This window comes from Rhyacophila brunnea, unplaced genomic scaffold, assembly GCF_057557595.1.
Source record: "Rhyacophila brunnea isolate RB1 unplaced genomic scaffold, BYU_Rbru_1.0 scaffold_16, whole genome shotgun sequence".
Classification (NCBI taxonomy): Eukaryota; Metazoa; Arthropoda; class Insecta; order Trichoptera; family Rhyacophilidae; genus Rhyacophila; species Rhyacophila brunnea.
The window spans coordinates 11,379,731-11,402,942 of NW_028232816.1; the positions used below are offsets into that span (position 1 = coordinate 11,379,731).

General features: G+C 33.8%; 1 protein-coding gene across 1 annotated transcript in view; it reads right to left on the reverse strand.

Moving 5' to 3' along the window:
• Positions 1-23,212, reverse strand: part of LOC147074371 (uncharacterized) — a 39,208-nt gene that overhangs the window by 13,508 nt on the left and 2,488 nt on the right. The gene's annotated exons all lie outside the window — the stretch shown is intronic.

The following is a 23,212-nucleotide window of genomic DNA, read 5'->3' on the forward strand; positions in this document are numbered from 1 at the left end:
ATTTTGAAATCACTTCAGAGAAAATATGTATATTATAACCAATAGAAAAAATATGAAAAGATTATGCAAATCAATTTGCATAAATGTTAAAACTGACAAATGAATTTAATGTGCTTTGTCGAATGTTTAAATTAAGGGATCGCAATACCGGTATTTCAAAACTGGTATTCCAGTATTTATCAATACCGAAATACCGGTTTTAAACATGTATTAAGAAAGCACACTCGTTTACGTTTTTGTAAATGAATTATACGTTATGTGCTGCTAAAATGCAAAATATATTGAGTGAATCCAACAGAAGTGAAAAAATAATAAAACGAATTTCATCAAATATATTTATATAAGTAATTGTCGCGATGTATTATCATAACATAATACAGTGGCGCACCCAGGGGGGGGGGGCAAGGGGCCTTGGCCCCCCCCCAAAAATAATGAAATTGAAAGCCAATAGATTAGACAAATAAAAACACTGGTAAAAAAAGGATTTGAAATTCTCCAGCACCCTCTAGAAAAAATTCTTAGATTTTAATTTCTAACACAAAAATTTCGAAACACTAATGTCGGGTTTTTTTAGAAACTTAATCTCTAATGGAAATGTCAAAAAATTCTCGGTGTCCACCCGAATTCCGGAGTGGTGTACACCGAGTGCAATAGACAAAAGTTCGATAAACGAGAAATTAGGCTGTGTTCTGTTGGGTAGGCTTGTGTACCTATAAGTTAAATGCAATAATACTTTTTTTTTCCATTTTCAATTAATATTTTGGAACTTCACTATTAAAAAACCCAAAATCGACGATAAAAATTCGGCTAAAAGTACGACTACACCCACTACCATGGGCTGACAGGGCTACAGCATGGGGGCCCGGGCTTAAGAGGGCCCGGCGTGGCGGCTCGTCTAATTGTGAGATAAACACACACCAGAAATTTGTTATATTATAAAAAAAAAATCGCATTTGGCGCTATACTACTTCATCAAAATTAACATAAAAAATATGAAGTATGATGAAAATATGATATACGTAACTACATGATAATAATTCACGTGTATCATTTTATATTACAATTATTTTTAATGTTTCTAGAAAAATAAAAATGGTTATTTATCCAATATCGAAGGGTCGAATGCTACTTGGCTACCACAAGAGGGGGTCGCGACCAGTGGTTCATAGTATGATAACGATCGATAATATGATATGAGGTCCGACAAATCAAGAATTCAAGGGAATTATTTAACAATATAGATAAATCCACGGAATACCATTTGGGAACACTACTGTAGAACATCACATTCCCCTTAACCCTGGTGATATGTAAGTCGGCCCGCCAAACATTCATGATGTGGGGGCCATGCCCACCACAGTCGGTGGTGGTGTAAATTAAAAAAAAAAAACATTTTTATCGGTGGAATTCAGCATAAATATTTTGGCTCTAGACCAGTGGTTCTTAACCAGTGCACCGCTGACTTGTTGCAAGTGCACCGCGAAAATAATGATAAAAGCAGAAAAATCCGCGAAATAGCAAAAACCGAAAAAGTCCTTCATGAAATTATGAAAGCCGATGAAAGATTTAATGTGATTTCGATGTTACCGAATCGATCGCACGCGTCTACCGTTGGCCTCACAGGTTTTCGTTTCATAAATGAAAACAAAATAGTGGATCAATATCTATGCTGCAAAGAACTCACCGAGCGTACGACATGACAAGATGTTTTTGATTCTATTTCTTCATATTTAGAACAATCTAAAATATCATGGAGGAATTTGTACGGATGGTGCTCCGTCAATGTTAGGCTCATTTGAAGGATTTGTTACTCTCACAAAGACAAGAAATCCTAACATTATATCTACGCACTGTTTTATTTACACAGGGAATCTATAGTTTCGAAAACATTACCGCAGTGCTAAAACCTGTACTAGACCAATATGGTAAATTTCATCAAATCCAGACCTTTAAAAACAGGCATTTTTAAAAAAATTCTATGGAAGCTAAGTACGAATGTTTGCTTTTTCACACTGAAGTGAGATGGTTACAGTAGCGCACCCAGGGGGGGGGAGGCAAGGGGCCCTGACACCCCCCAAACATGAAAATTATCAGAATGATTTTAACCATTGAAATTGAAAGCGAATAAACCTTTGGGCTTAGACAAATAAAAACACTGGCAAAAAAATGATTTGTAATTCTCCAGCACCCTTTTTAGAACATTTTTTTAGATTTTAATTTCTAAAACAAAAATTTCGAAACACTAATGTCAGGTTTTTTTAGAAACCCAATCCCTAATGGAACTATCAAAAAATTCTCAGTGTCCACCCGAATTCCGGAGTGGTGTAGGTCATGGCTGGGGAGGGCTGACAGGGCTCTAGCTTGGGGGCCCGGGCTGTGGGGGGTCCGGCGTGTCGGGTTGATGAGATAAGTGAGATAAACACACATCATAAATTAGCTTTAATAGTAAAAAAGTCGCCTGCGGCGCTATTATACTTCATGGCCATGAACATTTTCAATTACTTATATAACTGTGCAATATATTTTTTGATTATTACGTGTCGATACTCGACAGCTCCATTATTAAAGTGGATGTATTGAAAATCGCCCATAATTCACTGTATAAGTACCCTTAATTTGAACTAAAACACAATTTGAAAAACGTTAATGTAGTGTTTCACACTACCTTTAATCTTCGGGGGCCCGCTAAATATCCTAGCCTGAGGGTTTTAGGATGTGGGGACCATGGTGTAGGTACACCGAGTGCAATAGACAACGAGAAATTAGACTGTGAAGAAGAAAAAGAGCCTATGGGACTAATTTACATTCTCCTCCTTGGCCCCCCCAATATTAAATCCTGGGTGCGCCACTGACATAATACTATTTTGAAATAGAAAACATCCGTGCAAAAATGTTCAATTATTCTATAATTATTGATGACTGCACAAGCGTTGAATTTAAGAAGCTTTTCCTGCAGCCGGGACTTATTTTCACTTGATGAACATTTGAGGGCTTTAGTTAAAAATATCAATATATTCAAATTATTCGTAAAATATCACTAGTTCTATAATTATGATCAATACATATTTTTAAATGTTAACATAATAAATGTAGGTATGTAGGTTTTTGCTATAAAATAATATTTGAAAAAAAAATCGGTGTGTGTGTACTTATGTACGCGCGTTAGAAGTTATACTTCTTTGGCGTAACAAAACAAAAACAAAACTGATGATAAACTAGATTCTTTGACTAGCTCGGGCGGACGTGCTCAGCGTGGGTCAAAATGGTGCTTTTTTCTATTTTAAAAGCTTGATCCTGGACATACCTTAAACGTTGTAGATTATCTATTTATATAATTTTAAAGCCTTATTATCCTTTATATTTATTTTAAACATTTGATGACTGCATAAAGTATTTTTATTACATAAAATAGTATTCTTTTAAACCTCTCACTCTAACGTTTTAGAATAAAGTTATATTTCAGTACATAACTGTGAAGTGGTGTTAAGATTTTTTACATTTATTAATTTTTAAACGCATTTATAAAACCATTAGTATAATTTATGACGAGATAATTTTAGTAAAATATTTACGATAAAAAATTATATTGATAATCTCTGTGATCCCAAATTTGACAAGAATTAGGCATTTTATTATTCAAAAAATGGGCAAGATTAACACATTTGAAGATAATTTATTCTAAAGATACTAATTATAAGCTATGTCTTTGACCATTCAAGTGTGATATTATTTGTAGGATGTTTATCACAATTGAATGGTCAAAGACAAGTTTAATATACAAAAACCGATAGTTAATAATAATGCAATTTTATAAGCATTTCGTGTATGACATACTCGTTTAAATTGTCGTAATTTGATAGCAGTCTCGTAGCATAATTGGTTAATGCACCAATGGTTATACGTGTTCAAATCCCGTCGAGATTTTTATTAAAATCTGTTTTTTTAGTGGTTATATCCCCCTCCCCATCCCGACGTCTCCTCATCCTCAGCATCTGATCTAAAATCTCGGCTACATCCCGCCGCTTTTTGACCCTTTTATTACACATTATTATGATTTACATACTAATATACTAAGTACTCCAATGACAGAATAATCTTATTCGATATCTGAAAATAAACTATATATACCTACAACAAGTTTTTGTATTAAAACTACGAGGGTGGGTCAATAAGTCCTTAGAAGAGCCGACAGGTGGCGCGACTAGTACTGTAAGCGGTTTGTTTTCATGCAGCGGCACTACCGATTCAGTATGCTGCGAAGTTTCAATCAGATTGGTCGGGTTGTTGTGTGTTTCTCGTACATTTAAAAAAAAATTTGCTTGTGGAAAATGGAAAAATGGAAAATGGAGAAAATTGATTTTAGAGCTGTTATTAAACATTTTAATATAAAAGGGTTAACAGCAAAAGAAATAAAAAATGAGTTGGATTTAGTTCACGGCATATCTGCTCCTTCACTTGCAACTATTTATAACTGGTTAAATGAATGTAAACGTGGTCGTACATCAACAAAGGATGAACCACGCTCAGGACGTCCTGTAGAGGTGACTACACCAGAAATGATCAATAAAATCCACGATATGGTGTTAAGTGACCGAAGATTAAAGTTGAGTGAGATAATTGAGGTTACAGGGATCTCAAAAGGTAGCGTCATTTCTATTTTACATGACAAATTGGGCATGAAAAAAATTTCTGCAAGATGGGTGCCGTGTTTGCTCACAGTCGACAATAAACGCAATAGGGTGGTGGCCTCTAAAGCCCTGTTGTCGCTCATGCAACGCAATCCGGATAAATTTTTTCGTCGCTTTGTGACTGTAGATGAAACATGGATACACCACTATACTCCCGAGACAAAAGAACAGTCAAAGCAGTGGATTGCGAAGGCAAACCATGTCCAAAGAAGGCGAAAACCGTAAAATCAGCTGGTAAGGTTATGGCTACTGTATTTTGGGATGCACGTGAAATTATTTTCGTTGACTATTTGGAAAAAGGAAAAACAATAACAGGGGATTATTATGCATCTTTATTGGACCAGCTAAAAAACAAAATTGAAGAAAAACGGCCTCATTTAAACAGGAAAAAAAATCCTCTTTCATCAGGACAATGCCCGTGTTCACACATGTTTACGATCAATGGCTAAAATTGAAGAATTGAAGTTCGAATTGGTCGACCACCCACCGTATTCGCCAGATTTAGCCCCCAGTGACTTTTTCCTTTTCCCAAACTTAAAAAAATGGCTAAGTGGACAACGTTTTTTTTCAAATGAAGAAGTCATCGATCGGACAAATGCTTATTTTGAGGACCTTCCGAAAACTTATTTTTCTGACGGTTTAAAAAAAATTGAGAAACGTCTAACCAAGTGTATTGAGCTCCAAGGAGATTTTGTTGAGAAATAAAAAAAAATACAAAAATCAAAACTGTTTTAATGCTTTTTTCTAAGGAATTATTGACCCACCCTCGTATCTATGCATAGAGAAAATATTTGTGTGGCTCCCAGTCCATTGCTAACGGTTTCGCTCAATATTTTATGTCTGTCAATTCTAAAGCTCCTTCGATTTGCCCACACGTCACCCGGAGAGTATTTCATCTTCCTGGCCAGTACTAGATATTGGTCTTCTGGATGAGACTAACATGGTGTATGCTTTCTCTCGACTATATCCAAAATCCTCAGTAGGTAGGTCCTGATGGTATCCCCCCTTGCATTTTAAAGGACTGTCATATAAGTTGTTAAGTGACCCCCTACTATATTTATTTAATCTCAGCCTAAGTACTTCTGTCTTCCCAGATTGTTGGAGCCTACCCGTATTCGTCCGGTGCACAAAAAAGGCTCGCGCTCTGAAATAATAAATTTTCGCCCGGTGGCTGTTCTATCTGAACCAGCCAAATTATTTGAGTCTATTTTGCATAGGTATATTTATAAACATGTAGACGGTCAACTGACTGACGCTCAGCATGGATTTCGATCAGCTCGGTCAACAGTTACAAACCTTATGACGTATATTGAGTACATATCTCATTCGCTGAACGTACATTGTCAAGTGGACGCAATTTATGCAGATATGTCAAAGATTTTTGATCGGGAAGATCATGATAAACTCATTATCAAATTAAGTGCAGTAGGTGAATCTATAAATTTTATCAACTTTTTCAAATCTTACTTTTCGCATCGCTGTCAATATGTGGCGTATGCAAGGTGTAGATCTGACGTCTTTCAAACTTATTCAGGTGTTCCCCAAGGATCAAATCTTGGCCCAATTATGTTTCTTATATTCATTAATGACATTGTAAATGTTATAAATGGAATCCAGTTTTTACTCTTTGCAGACGATTTAAAATTACATGCGTCAATTCACAGTGAATTATATTGTCACATATTACAAAATAATCTTAATTCAATTGAAAATTGGGCGAAAAAAAATAAACTCGATTTTAATACTGATAAATGTGTGTGTATTAGCTTTTCGAAATCAAGATCTCCAATTATATTCAACTATAATATGTCAAATAAATTACTGAAGCATCAATCAGAAATTAAAGATCTTGGCATATTGTTTGACTCACGTTTATCATTTCGCTCGCACATCACTTCTATGGCATTGCGTGCGAGCAAGCTTCTAGGATTCGTCATGAGACAAGCCAAGTCATTCAAGAATCCAACTGTTTTACGTACACTCTATGTGTCGTTAGTACGGAGAATTATTGAGTATGGCTCCATTATCTGGAGTCATCTTTATTTTAGTTTATAATTATTTTCCTTTTGACACCTTCTCAAACGAGTATTTCTGACTAACTTTCTTCAAGGCATGCTCGCCTTTCATTCACTTCTGCTCTTAAAGCATTTTTCCCTGCTCTCACGTGGTATCGTTTTCAATCCCGATGTTCTAGAAAATTTGAATTTTTATGATATAAAAAATAAGTTTAATAATGCATTGGCATCGTGTTCTGATATATTCTAAAAGTTTCAAATATCTAGCTAGTCGGGAAGTTAGTTAAAAATCGATTGCAAGATTTGTACCGGACAATGAACCACCGGACATATAAGAATACGAGCTAAGAAAAACGTTGTAAAAATCAACGCATGGGTCATTTAAAAAGCCTGCGTGGGTCAGCGTCTGACCCGCGGGTCATAGGTTCGCCATCCCTGCTATATAGCATAGTATGTTACCCTTGTTACGCTACTGAATGCTGATTAATTTAATGTACATTATTATGTATCACCAAGGATAAGGATAATCTCGTAAAACAATTATAAGTGTTATTATTATTATTATACATAATATATTCTCAGAATATTTCTTATTATCGTTGTTTTGTATGAATTATATAATTTGCATAACTATACATACATAACGAAATCATAAAGATCTATATAGATATAATTATTGTATTATATTGACTACGTTACCAGTGGCGTAGCAAGGGGCAGGCAAGTGTGGTATTAAGGCTATACCTCAGTTGAGGCATGGTCTAAAAAGATCGTGACTAGGCGATGCGCGGATTGTGCAAATTAACGAAATATAATTTGTCATATAAATCCAACATGCGTCCATTTAATGTTCTGTTTATTGTTCTATTAGTAACAATAATAATATATTCATTGACATGTTTTCTTTTTCAAGTAAATGGGTAACGTTTTTAGTCATCTTTACACGATTTAAAAATCAATACCCCCGTCACCATCACGAAACAAATTGACGTGTTCGCACCTCGACGTTCGCTCTCCGATTGCCAGCGAGTCCAAAATTTCGGCGCACCTATAGTTGAAAATTATTTGCCGTTTCACTGAAGTGAAGTTTCGTTGAATGTGCAAAAATTAAAAATATCAATTTTAGTATGTCAAAAACGGTTCCATGAATAAACAGAACATGTAAAAACAAAACAGTGACAAAACAGAACAGCCAGGGGGAAATAAAACATTCATTTTTATCGTATCTATCTATTAATTAAATATGTACTTAAAAAAGTTTTTAAAGATTACAAAGTTTATAAACGAAAATATAATTATAATAATTTACACACTCAGTATTACAGTATTACTGAAAACCAAAACGTTTTTCAGCTGAATATTCGTGAATAAACCTGTACATATTTTAATTTAAAAAAATATTGAAGACATTTTAATGAAGGAACCCCTCCCGGCACACGGCTTCTGGGCCGCCCTAAAGCAGATGGGCGGATATCGTCAAAAGGGACGAAGTGTGACCAACTGTAGAGAGATCTCGGGATATATATTCATGGTGGATAGTTAAGCAATCAGCCATGTACCTGAATGGTATGTAGCGTCAGTTAAGTAAGTATCAAAGAAAATGCGACGTTAATAACAAAAGTTTCAATCATGGCCAGAAGCGGGTCCCGGACCAGGATGTTTGGTGTGCCCCCTACCTATCGTTAAGGTGAATGGCAATGTGATTTTTGTTTACATTAGTTTTTTCCACGGATCTGTATTCATTATATTATCGAAAAACATCGACGAATAATAAAATTATTGCAAGTGTTTTTGTTCATAATCTACATATTTAAATCATACTGTAATAACTACCATGCTTATAGCTGCGAAGTTCGTAAAACAAGAAAAAAAAGTGCAAATCAGGTTTAGTGAAATCAATATTCAAAATGCAATTTATTTATTTACATATATTTGAACTTTAAAAGTCAAGACATTCTCAACATGACATGAAAAAACAAATAAATGGCATTGAAAGAGTTCAATAAAAAACAAATAAATAGAAACAGTATAAGAGAAAATACAGAAAATTATGCTCCTCAGAGTAATGATATATAGGGAGCGCTTATTTTTCGGCAAAATGAAGCCGTGTTTCTTGCATATCGTCACCTTACTATTAAAACCTCGTAAGTCTGTTTGAGAAGAATGTTGAGGGGAAGGAAAAAACGTAATAAAAACAATATTTTAAACACCTCTCTAATCGATGAGTCCATGTTTGAAACCACCTACAAGTTTTTTAAAATTTGACGATATATGGACAGCATACTAGTCTAGAGAACCGAGGTTTTGATATGATTTAAAATGTTTTTTTGTTTAAATTTTGTTGAAAAAACTTCATTTTTCCATAATATCGGACTTACAAGGTCTTAATAGTTAGGTGACGATATAACGCATAGTAGAATCCCGATTTTATTCTTCTTCTTATTGTGCCATCCCCTAGCGGAGGTCGGTCACCATCAAGGCGATCTTATTTTTGTCGTCTGCTACCCGGAACAGTTCGGTGGAGCTGCACTCATACCAATCACGGAGGTTCTTAAGCCACGAAATGCGGCGCCGTCCTCTGCTTCGCTTCCAATTGATTTTTTCTTGAATGACAAGTTGGGGAATGCTGTATTTTTGTCCTCTCATAATGTGGCCGAGGTATTTTAGTTTCCTGGTTTTGATACTACGTAGAACTTCTCGGTCCTTCCCCATTCGATTGAGAACTTCAACATTTGTCACCCGGTCAGTCCAAGGAATTTTGAGGATGCGTCTATACAGCCACATCTCGAAAGCTTCAAGTCTCCGTGACATCTCTTGGTTTAGCGTCCATACTTCCATACCATATAAAAGAATTGAGAGCACATAACAACGTACCATACGCAGTCTCAGACCTAGGTTAAGATCTCGATTGCTAAGGAGGCGTCTTATTTTGAGAAAGGCGCTCCTTGCGATCTCAATTCTAGTTTTTATTTCCTGGGACTGGTCCCATTTCTCATTGACCCATGTACCTAAATATTTATAATGGGTCACACGTTCGATTGGTTCGCTGTTAATGACAAAATTTGTGTTGGTGTTTGGTGTCGCTGCTTTTGATACTAGTAATAGTTTTGTTTTCTTGAGGTTCATTTTTAAACCATAAGAATTACAGACCTCAATAACCTTTTCTACCAGTTGATGTAAACTCTTTAAACTATCAGCAATCAGCACAGTATCATCGGCATATCGTAAATTGTTAATATGTTTGCCATTAACCATAATACCCACCGATTCATCTTGTAAGGCTTCCTTGAAAATAGCTTCCGAGTTCATGTTAAATAGCAAAGGTGACAATATACACCCCTGTCTTACACCGCGACGAATTTTTACCTCTCCACTGATTTCGTTTTCAATCTTAATATTCGCTGTTTGATTCCAATATAAGTTAGCTTTCAGTTGAATGTCTCTTGCATCGATGCCTTTCTCCTGTGAGAGTTCGAGAAGTTTAGGATGCCTAACAGTATCGAATGCTTTCTCGTAATTGATGAAACACATATAAACATCAACATTAACATCTAGGCATCTTTGCACTAGAACATTCAAGCTGAAAAGTGCTTCGCGAGTGCTCAAACCACTTCTGAAGCCAAATTGTGTGTCATCCATGTCTTCTTCGCATTTTCGAAAAATCCTATTATGGAAGACTTTTAACACGTGGCTAACTCGCTGCACTCCTTTGCATTCGCCTTTTATTATTTTATTATTATCAACTTAACTATGAAACGTTATACCATAGTGTTGCTTCTCAGTACGGCTGCCAAATTTAAACACAACATAGTTAACCATAATATTATGTTCTACTAAAATAATTAAAAATAATTACCACTAACTTTATATTTAACACAAAAACAATAAATTTCAGCGACAAGTGCACGCAGTTTTTAAATGAATGTAATCAGTCTAATCCATTTTCACCGGCGACGTTTTGAAAAAATATTTAATTCAGACGTAGAAATTCTATCTCACTCCAACGCATAGTGCGGAGATATAAGCGTGCCGAATGCTTACTCACTCGCACTTATGGTTCGTTATTGTGCAGGCCTTGTGTGAATCATATTTTAAGAATTTATGAAACAACATCCACTTCATACAGATGGAATATGTCAATATCCTATCTGCGGCGTTCAGTTGGTGTTGCCTAATCGTCCTAGATCCCTATCCACTGTAATTGCATATTTTTCTCTACATCTACTTAATTGTCTTGCAATTATGAGACACGTGCATAATTACATCTGATTCAATCATTTTTATTTATCATTCAAGACGTATAAAAAGAGATACATCGAAGAATCGAGCGTCGGTGTTTTTTAACATTCTATTTTAATAATCGAAGGTATTTATTTTTTTATTCTTTCACCATATCCGTTCCTCAGTTAGACCATATAAACACCATACGACAGTGGCCAAGGACGGAGGTAGGCTGTTAAGCCGTAAATAGTTCACATTAAACTTTGTCAGTCATTTGTATTTGTTTTCATTGAAATAAGACTTCAATTTACTTAATGGTGCTGGTTAGTTTTTAAAATCAAATTAAACCATTCGAAAACCGGGCAATAGCTAACAATAGTCAAAAAATACTCGTATATCTATAAAATATCTAAAATTATGCAATTAAATAATACATAACTTTGACTATTTTATAGATATAATAATATTTTTTATCTATTATAGTTTGGTTGAGGCAGGGCTCTAATAAGTATGAATGAAAAAGTGTGCACAATTTTATCGCATCGTCCAGAATATAGCAAAACTATTATGGTTTGGTTTAGGCAGGGTTTAATTGATTTTTAAAAACTAACCAATACCAACTGTAAATTGTAGTGTCAGTATACAATAAAAACAAATACGTATGACTAACAAAGTTTAATGTGCACTATTTACGGTGGATCTTAACAGCCTACCTCCAACCTTCGGTACTGAATTGTCTGGCATTGATATTGTCAAAGGTTGAGATCTTCTGCTAGCTCGCTGCGCAGTCGGCGGCGCCGAATCGTCTCATTCCCGTACAGGGGTCCATTTTTGTTTCTAATCAAATCAGTTTCCAAAAAGAAAATGTATCATTTTGATACTCAATATAATAATTACAAGATAAAAAGAACTTTTAATATACAACGTTTTTAAATTTTCTGTTAAATTATTAAGCTCATTATGCTCAAACTTGTACTTCATATGAAGTAAAAAAAAAAAAAACAAATAAACAAAATATAGAATACTGAAATGTCATTTGACATTTCATTTTGATTTCCATGGTATAATTCCACGTATATATGAATATTTTAGTTTCTAGGACCACCCCCTTAGCAACCAATAATAGTCTTTTATTTTTTACGGATTTTTCTGAAATAACTTTCCATACAAAACAGAATTAACTGAAAATGAATTCAATTCTGCTTAAAGATGACTAAAAGTATCAAAAGAATGCATTGGAATCGTGTTCTGATATATTCTAAAAGTTTCAAAATGTCTAGCTAGTCGGGAAGTTAGTTAAAAATCGATCGCAAGATTTGTACTGGACAAAAAACCACCGGACAAACAAGAATACGAGCTAATAAAAGCGTTGTACTTTTATATTATTGTTTGATCCAATCTAGTTGTTAAGAAAAATATGACATAACTTGTATCATATTATGTTGGTTAAAAATATTATTTACTCACGAGCTCTTCAATTATTGTGTATTGAGTTTTGTTTACTGCAGGTTCTTTTATTTACTATTCATAACTGAATATTACTATAGTTCTGAATAAATAAATAGTTCACAGGAATCTCCATCAATGAAGACGCAGGTATTCCTTGCGCTGTTGTTGTGTATGTGCGAAGTAGTTCTAATAACCTTGGCTGACGATGACCACAGCAACTTTGACATCGACGCCCACCTCGCGGACGAAATGCTCCTTAAGAATGACCTCAAGTGCTTGATGGATGAAGGGCCATGTTTACAGGAAGGAAAATACTTTAGAAGTGAGATCATCAGTTTTTAAGCCAAATCTTTCATTTCGTATGATTATAAAAATAAATCTTTAAAATAATACTACGTTTTAAAAACTCATACTATTTGCAATAAATATTTTTTGTTTGATTGTAATGATCTTTGTTTTTGATAAAATTTTGAACTGATAATGCATTCATTCCCTTGTCACAGACACCTTCAATGAAGGCCGTAAAGCTGTGATTATATTATGATGCACGTCGCACCCTATCACGTGAAGTCACAGTCAGCTGCCGCTATGAGAAAAAAAGTGTGTAATATCGTTTTTCTTGGTATTTAAAATGTTATCAGACTGATGCTCCCATCCCGTAGCACATCGTGAACCTTTAAAATATAATCATTGTCAGTTAGAAAAATCTGTCGAAATCAGAATGCAGTGCAGTTCAACGTGAAGTGACCTCATTGTTGTTTTAGTGATTACGGCATGGGAGCATCAGTCTGGTAACATCTTTAAATACACCAAGAACAACAACATTAAATACTTTTTCCTGTAGCGGCAGCCCGTGACAGTAGGCGACATGCACCTCAATTTGGGTCGCGCTTTTGTCATATAAACATTTACAAACTTTCTTTTACAAAGTTCGGGGTTGTTTATAAAATTATTGATTATAATTTTAACAATTAGGAAACATCAATAAAACGATTTAATTATAAAACCAGACTATAATAAAACTATTTTGACTAAGTATGCGAGATAGTTTTGCACTTAATTTGAAGGATTTTTAATAGTCGTCACTCTAAATAATTAATAAATTTGTTTTTTAATTGTGTCACCCGGTCAATTAATATATTATAACACTGTTTATGTTTATATATTATAATATTCTTTTATTAATCTTATTGTAGGTATACTAACTGAGGTTCTAAAAACATCGTGTGCAAAATGTACTCCAGCGCTGGTGGGTATCGCGACGAAGATGTGTACGTTCATCAAGGCCAACAAACCAGAAGATTGGGACAATCTGATTGAAAAATACAACCTACGAAGAATCTCCAGACAGTTTGAGAGCTCAGCCGATATAAGATAATCGATGATAATGCCAAATTTAACTCCCAATATTATACATATATTGGGAGTTAAATTTTATATATATATTTTGTATTATAACATTTTTTGTTATATTAAAAATAATTACTTAACTACTTAAATAAATTTTGTAAAACATGCATGAATCGATCGAAGGGGATTCAAACTTAAGTTATGGTTGATTGTTCTTATTATTTAAGCTATTGATCCGTCTATGACAATGTCTAATGTAATTATAATAATATAATATTCTTCTTGGTCGTACCATCGTGGCTGAGGATTGTGACCACGTTTGCATTTTTCCATCCTTTGAGCGACCAAGACTTTCCATCCCTCTTGATCTTCCGCTTCTCTCAGGGCAGAATGGATGATGCCAGTTAGCTCCTTTACATAGTCGCTCTAGCGCGCAGACGGTCTTCCTCTGCTTCGCCTTCCCACCAAAACCATCAGTCTCTCTAGGTTGTCCAGTCCGCGAAGGACAATATGTCCACAAAACTGCAAAAAGTATCTCAGACATATTGTCGAGAGCCGTTCTTTTATCTGCAGTCTCTGGATAATTGATTGGTTCGTCCTGTGTTCTGTCCAAGAAATACGAAGCATTCGGCGCCAATTCCACATCTCGAAGGCACCAATTGCCTTCGGCTCCATTGCCTTCAGGGTCTATGACTCGACTCCGTATAAAAAATATGGACACTAATGTTTGTACAAGCAAAATAATAACATTACCTATTTACGCAATTTTGTTTTTTTTTGACAGTGTCGTCAGGAGTTATCCTATATAGTATATATTATAATAACAGCAGATACCTACGCATTTGGTCAGTGGACGAAGTAGGTTCCAATGGGATCTTTTTACTTAAATATGTTGTTTTGAGGTTCAAATGACAAGAGCACATACCCGGAGAGTGAAATATGTTAAAGATCTACCATCGTAAGTTGGCAGCCGGTCGAATTTGAAACTAAAATTGTCTATCGAGGATAAATTTGTTACAAATGCCATTTAATTTTACAACATGTTTCTACTACTACAGAAATCTACTACCAATAAAAAATTATAAATTACCATTTTTTGTTAGTTATGGTAATATTCTCAATGTCATACTAGCGCCCTCGCTGAAATGCCAATTTATGATGGTAGATCTATAGTTCAACTTTTTATCTAAAACTTTTTATAATAATTATGTATTTTCAATATTTTTTTAAATCTCATACTATATTCAGTAGGTACCGAATACCTAAAAATATGTATTTTTAATTATATTATAACAATGTTATAATATTATGAAGAAATTTCATGAGAAAAATTTGCATCTGGTGTATGGCGTTAAATCTAGTGTTTTCTTAAGCGTCAATTACATTGAGCTTCTTTACGAGCTGTTTGTTGCCGAATTTAAAAGCGGGCGATTCAGCTACTGCGATTTGATGATTACACACAAAACTTTCCATTCGCTGAGAAACCACAAGCCAGCGACTATTTTGACAGAACGTAGTTCGTTTTTTTACCGGGAGGTTGCTACTGCGCTCTACTGCGCAGACGCAGTAGGCCCACACGCTGTTGACCGGGTTGCAACTTTTCTCGGTAGAGTGTTTAGAACCTGCTTCTTAGCTTGTTCGATGATTACACTAGGCGACTTTACAGGCAGATTGTAGATTCGCCAACAAACAGCTGGTAAAGAACCTCAACCTGACGCTTTACACCCCAAATAGTTTTTTTTTTGCTTGAATATCTTTTAAATAAAATAAATACTACATAAAAAATGATGACTTAACATTTTACCTGTATTAATTCCATGATTTATTTTAATAGTTGTAAAACACGAAATTCAATGTAAATTATTATGATATTTTTTATGTAGTTGTTTTTAAGCACTTCTGGATATGTAGGAATTATTTATCAAATGTTTGAAAGATATTTAAATGGATTTTGTATGTTAATTGAGAACACGGATGTATTATGCTCAAATTCTTCAAATTGAATTTTCAGTTCTAAAAACGACTAAAAAGTCAGTTGTTTCGTAAGTACCTCGATTTTAGGGTATTGATAACATGTCATTCTGTAACATAATATTAATATGCACTATAAATTTAGTGGGAATACCATGTTTCAAGTATTATGTGTTATTGGAAATGAAATAATACAATATGAATTTATAATAAGGTTCATATTATATTATTTGAATCCACTACTTATACAATAGTGAGTGTAGTTGGGCAGATTCGAATGTTCCGCTTCAAATAAGAATTTGCGAAAGAGATTTAAATACGTTGGGCAAGAGTCGATAGTGTGATATGAACAAAGGGATTTCAACTGCTTCCTGCCAGCGAGAATCGAAGGTTTACTGATAAGGTATGATTAACTTGAGATTGATATTAAGTACCTATTTTCAGGTCATGTAACCCAAGACAATACAATGTAAAAATGTATATTGACATCTTTTAATGAATGTGAATTTTATGTTCCAAAAGTAGACATTTTTAAATATCTATAAACTGGCGTATGCATATAAAAGCAAACTGCATACAAGCTATTGAATGCAAATATGCATGCATAAACCTAAAATTTAGGTTTATAAATAGAGTCCGTTGAATAGTGACGTCAAGTCGCTGACGTAATACGCGTCATGCCGTGAGTAATGTTACTAACTTTTAAATTTTGATTCCCCGATAATTAATTTAAAATTTTGAAATTGTGAATAGGTGTAAAAATGTGCAAAACGGTACCTACCATATAAATTTAATAATTATAAATGAATAATTATCATGAACTTTAAATAATTTATTTGTTATAATACGAGCATATTTATTTTATACTTCTTAATGCACAAAAGGATAAAGTATACCCAGTAAACATTTCCATAATATGGCAATACAGCTTGGCGGGCTCATTGAAAATATTGACATTTCCATCGATCCTCGATATCTGTATACATTTTTACAATTTTAGCATTTTACCATCATGAATCCATCGATAGCTCAACGACGACGGACAGTTAACTTCAATCAATACGAACTAAACCTACTGAACGCTTGTTGTGATGAACTCATTTTAGACAAGGGACACTAACAGATCGCGCAGATCGCCGCCATTTTAAGTTTGGTGCGCATTCCTGTACGCATCTTCGTGACGTATGTGTTTTTTTATTCGGCCGATAAACCACTAACTGCGTTGAGTGCGGTTCGAGACTGTATGAATACGGCTGTAAGACAAGGCCTGAACAAAAACGATGCATAAGTGCGAGTGAGAAAGTATTCGCCACCCTTATAATCTCTGCGATACGCGCTAGAGTAAGATAAAAGGTTTAAAGATTGTGTGAGATAGTTTGCTATGGTGTCGCCGTCAAATCTTAGTTTGTTGCTTAACTAAGTGTCGATAACCTGCGAGCGTGTGTGGCTAAAATTGATTTTTTTGTGTTAAACATAAAGTCGGTGGTAAATATTTTTAGTTAATTAAGTTAATTATCCGTACTGATAAGCAAGAAGATGGTATTAAGTTTCATAGGTAAGTTGATACATGTTCGTGATAATTTATTTGTATATTATTATATATTTTAATATCAAATGACCTGGTGTTTCTTTAAAATAACTTAAATTATGGATATCTTTACCTAATGGTTGCAGTACGTTGCGTAACGTGATAGTTCACGACGTGCAGCAGAATATTATAATCACAACTTTAGTGTCATTTGTTTTTCATGAGACCTTAACATGAAGTATCGGAGAGCTTCCTTTTAACAGTTTTATCACGCTAGGCATTGGCTATGCTATACCATTAAAGTGCAATATTACTTACCAATATACTAATACTAGCTAATATTAATATATTACAAAAGGAATTATAAATATAATATTATTTATTTAAGATATTTATCAAAATATTGCTATTTCGGTGACTTACAATATTAATGTGTAAATAAAACACATAAATAATTACAAGATAAAAAGAACTTTTTATATACAACGTTTTTAAATTTTCGGTTGAATCATATAAACTTGACTTGACTAGCTTAAACGATCAAAAAAAAAATGAACTTGATATAAATACTGAATAATGAAATGTCATTCATTTTCATATTGATTTCCATAGTAACGCACGTATATATTATTTAATAATTTTGTTGCTAGGACCCCCTAGCAACCAATAATGGTACCTAAATATTTTCATACAAAACAGAATTAACTGAAAATGAATTCAATTCTACTTAAAGATGGCTAAAAGTATTAAAAGAATGCATTGGCATCGTATTCTGATATTTTCTAAAAGTTTCAAATCGTCGCTATAGGTTTTGTTTCCCGAATAGACCAAATGTCAATTTTACAGGAGACGAAAAACAAACTTCATTGTCGTATATTTTAATATCAGTAGATGTATCAATCATTCTTTCTACACTATATGATTGCGACATTATCTAAAAATAGATTCCAAGAATAATATACTGGTATAAATCATTAAATTCACAGAAAATGCGTTTTATTTACAAGTACTCACTCTGGATATTCGGGAAATTTTTAGCGCTCTCTCAGAATAGCGGATATTCGGGACAAAACATGGATATTCGGGATTTAAGACCGTAGCGTAATGCGGCACGACCGACGGAGTACTGAGTGGTCAAAAAATACGAACCTCAAATGTTATATTTATTTACACGATAAATGTTAATAATTACTTTTACTACTTATATAAATACCTAATTATGTTATATGAAGGATCCTAATCACCTAATTTAATAGGTAATAATAATATGCGGTATTCGCTATGTTCGGTTTATTTCGGAATAAATAATTAAATACTTAGTTATAAAATAATCCATCGACTAAAAATGTATATTTTCAATTGTTTTAGGCTTTTCACCGGGATGCATAGGTACCACAGCATTACCCCTATTTCGCTATATTATAATAGTTTAGTGAAATTATTTTCCTAGCTATTACTCTCATTACCGCAAATATTGAATTTATTATTTATTACCTACCTAGTTTTGCAATGACGTATTACCTGCTGATAATTATCTGCCTATCTATTACCTACCATACGAGTCTATCGTTTATTCCGCTCCCCACCTACTTCTCAGTACCACAACCATTATGTTTACAGCAAATGCTATCTTCTTTCAAGTATTTTGAGCAATATAATCGTTGAGCAACACTGACAATCTTTGTATCGCATATTTATTAGAACCATGAGCGGTGATTAGTACTTACTAAAAAAACCAAGAGCCGTTGAAAAATGAAAAATAATAATTGCCTTACCCAAAAGGGCGTCGCATGCGGATTTTGCCTAAGGTTTGAGCCCCATGGACTACCGGACTGCAAGTAGGGTTGCCAACCATCCCGGATTGGCCGAAATTTCCCGGAATCGGAATCGCTGTCCCAGATCCCGGATGAATACTCAATTGTCCCGGAAATTTATAAATTGCTAAAAAACGAGAAGAATGATTTCATATCTGATGCTAATTGTTTTCTTACGAGATGTATCACATATTTGAAAGAAAATTATTTATTTAACGAAAGTAATATTTTTAACAAAATAAAATGTCTTTCTTTAAAGAAAAATAAAGAATTTTCTGAATTGACATGGGAGCAATTATCCGTTTTCCCAAATATATTACAAATCAAAATTGTCATCGATGCGTTATAGGCACATTTTTTACGGTATTTTTAATGTTTCAAAAGCAATTAGGTGAAACAATGTTCGCGCTTAGGTACATACTACAAGCTAATTTTCCTGCATCATCTCATAGGAAAAGATATATCCTGGAAAACCATCGCGTTTAATATATGCCTTGAGTTATATTACCATGTCTTCAAGTGAACGTGAAAGTGAATTTTCGAAAATGAATCTAATTTTTACCCCAATAAGAGTTTTATTGAAGACCAAAAAAGGTTCGGCAGTTTTGTTTATCAAACTCGCCTGACCATCTTTGACACTTCTCGATCCTTCAAAATACGTTGATCGGTGGTTACTCAGTGTAAGACATTCGGCCATAGACTCGTAACGCTAAGAAAAGGAATCGAGACGATTTGCCAGACGAGAATTGGACTGAACTTTGAAAATACCATGGCCCCCAAAACGAGAGGGCTGACAGGGCTCTAGCCTGGGGGATCGCCCAGATAAGTGAGATAAACGCACATCACAAATTTGCTCTAAACGTAAAAAAATCGCTTGCGGAGCTTCTTTCCTTCAGGCGTATTTACATTTTAAAATAAATGTTGTGGAATTGCATTTTTTGGTTAATGTTTATGATACACTGAATACCCTTAATTTTACCTCGAACACCATTTGAAAAACGCTACTATAGAGGGTCACACTGCCTTTAATCTTAGTGTAATATGTGTGTATAGGTAAGGGTCCGCCAAAGATCCTGGACTGGGGGCCCGCTTCAGGATATGGGGACTATGGAAAGCACCACATACTTTTATTCAAATATATGTTTTTACAATCTTATTTTTTACAACTTTAGTTGTTTATGTGTACCTATTTGTTTGTTTGTTTAATTTTTTATGCGCTTCCTGGCATAGAAAAGGTTGCTTTAAATTATATTTGAATGTAATTTTCTTTAGAAGGTAAGAAGTTTGGCAAGAAGTGAGTTCCGGCACCTTTGTTTAAAAAAAAGCTCTGTATAGGTATATGTAATTAAGTTGCACATAAAAAGTTTCCTCAGAATATTAGGTAATGGCTGACTGATGGTGATGTTCAGTTTTGAGATATTTGTCCCGTAATCGTCACAGGAAAAGTTGGCAACCCTAACTGCTAGGCACTTGCGCTTGCTCGATCGAAAACAGAGGGGAAAAACCGCGTGGCAACTTACGTTCGTCGCGCGGGCCATAGTTTTGAAACTTCATAATTCTTGTATAAATAAAAAAAACAAGTATTTAGTCCTTTTTTTATTAAACAACATAATATACTTCACACTGGAAAGCACAAGGCCTCTTCAATTATGTAATACAAATACGACAATTAATACTTACAGATATAGAGAAATAGAAATTCAATACAGAATTAAATAGAGAGGGTTCAGTAATCAAAAATAATAATATGTATAAGTAAAGTAAATAGTTAAACAAGTGAACAGAAAAAAATATAGCAAAATAGTGAAACCAACAAAGATAATTGAAGTGCATTGTACTTCATTCATAGTTTTTGAAACTCTCGACGAGCGCATAGTGCGCATTAAAAATCATTGGTTCTAGACAGAAGAATTTTTCACAATGATATAAATAATATTCCAATATTATCACGTAGGTACCTGAGTGATTAAAATATTAAAAAAAAACATGCTACACCGAAACCAGATCGTGTAAACCGATTAGCTGTCGCGACAAAACGTGTAAAGGAAATTGATGTACCTTCAGACAACATTTTTATTGATAGCGAATAAATTTCTTCAATAAAAATATAGTTTATTTAAACAACAAGATATATCTATGTACGTATACAACATATAATTATAATACTTTATTTACCGTACGTGATTAGGTAAAACAATAAATTGGTAGGTACCTTTTTTGCAGTCGCGAAAAATATCGACGTTTTTATTAAAATCGCAATATCTCTTTAATGCGTCGACATATTGACATGGAATTTTCAGGATTCGTCAAAAATGTATCGATAATTAAATAAATATTTGTATTTATTAATGATTTAATGTTTTTCAAACTATGGTTTATAGTTTCCGAAGAGTAGGTACATACGATTTTCATACAGTTAGTTGATAATTTATTTTGATCACCCCAATCTTTGTCAAATAAGTATTCATACAAAAAATAAGAAAACTAACAGTACACATTTTAGATTATAATAATTATATAAATAGAAAAATAAATATGGTTCAAACTAACCATGAACTTAACACCTTGTTTCAAATACCCACATTTAAACAATGATCTTTTGTTATATTTGCCAGAATTAGTCATTGATACCGAGTCTAGACTCTTGAGTCGCCACATAAATATGTCACATAAACATGAGTGCAAATTACATGCAATGGATAAAAATTATTTACGCACGACTCAGAGGTTCTCAATCCATAGAAATAAAAGTTTTTACTTCGACAAGTAAACGGTTTTGGACAATTTGTGCCTATAATAAATTCGTTGACAGATTTGAATCATAAACAATAATCTAAATTTTTAAAATCATTTAAAATTAATCATTTTTTACCCATTATAATATTGCAATACACTTATACAAATAAGTCTACTTATAATAAATTACAAAAAAAAAGACTATGGTCAAGTGGAGTCACATAGAAAATGTAGTCATAAACATGTTTTAAAACGTTTAGTTTATGCACTAGGATTACATTTAGCATTTTTTACAAAAAGCATAAAATTTTACAAAGACATATCGGTACATAATTAATAAAAATAAGTGAATGAGTATTTGGTTAATAGACGGGATCATTAAAAATGTCGCCTGGTAACGTTGATCTATGCTAATCTTAGGTCTAAAAACATTTGTCTAAATCGAATTAGGAAAAAGTCCTTTATCGCTTAATCCTAAAATAGCTTTATAATATGTGACATCAATGTCTGGCATGTATGGAAACATTGCTATCAAATCTTTCACTTTTTTCTCGGTCAATTTCGTGATATTAGTGGACATCCTTCGAATTGTAGGAAAACTTATTTCCTTGTTAGACGGTGTACGGTTAACTTTCTTATAAATATTAACTGTTATGAAATCTGAGGCAAATGATATTTTATATTCTACTAAATCAATTTGGTCGAGGTTATAACGAATATGTTTAATTTTTGTGTACGGAATTTGTGCGTACAATAGTTTTACCGCTGCATTCCCATAATCAAGACTATCACCTGCCATCATTTGTAATACGACAAATTTATTTTTAACGCTACGAATTTTTAAAAATTGGCGAACTAATCCCAATGGGCTATATATTTCGATGTTTCTTAATGATTTTTCTATGACACTGTGTGCTGAATCGATCTCTTGAATGTTTCCATGACCTGGCTCAGAAAATTTTTGCTCTACGACTTTAATTGTTTTTATCTCCTGATTCAATAAAAAGTTTTTTATGGCGGTGCTCATGAAAGAGTTTTTATTTTGTGGGACGCAACTATCCGACCATAATATTAAATGTTGGACATCCGGATTGTCCGAAGCGATAGCTTTTAATATTTTAATAAGCGCACTTGCAATATCGTTACCTGAGCGACCACTATATCCTTCGTGCCAAATTGCGTTATATATATGACTATTGCAATGACCGGTTAAATTATACATATTAATTTTGCTTCTATAATAAAAATTGGAAACATTAGCTTTGGGCAAACTAAAAACATTTTGTAAATCAAATGTTACCACAGCAGAAACGAGAGTAACATTATTAACATTGGTATTAATTATAATACCTCTGTCTTTGGTTCTTTCTTCAGCGCCTTCAACTTTTCTTTGGATATGTTTGTCGTTGTCCATAATTTCGTCAGCAGTTGGATTTTTCA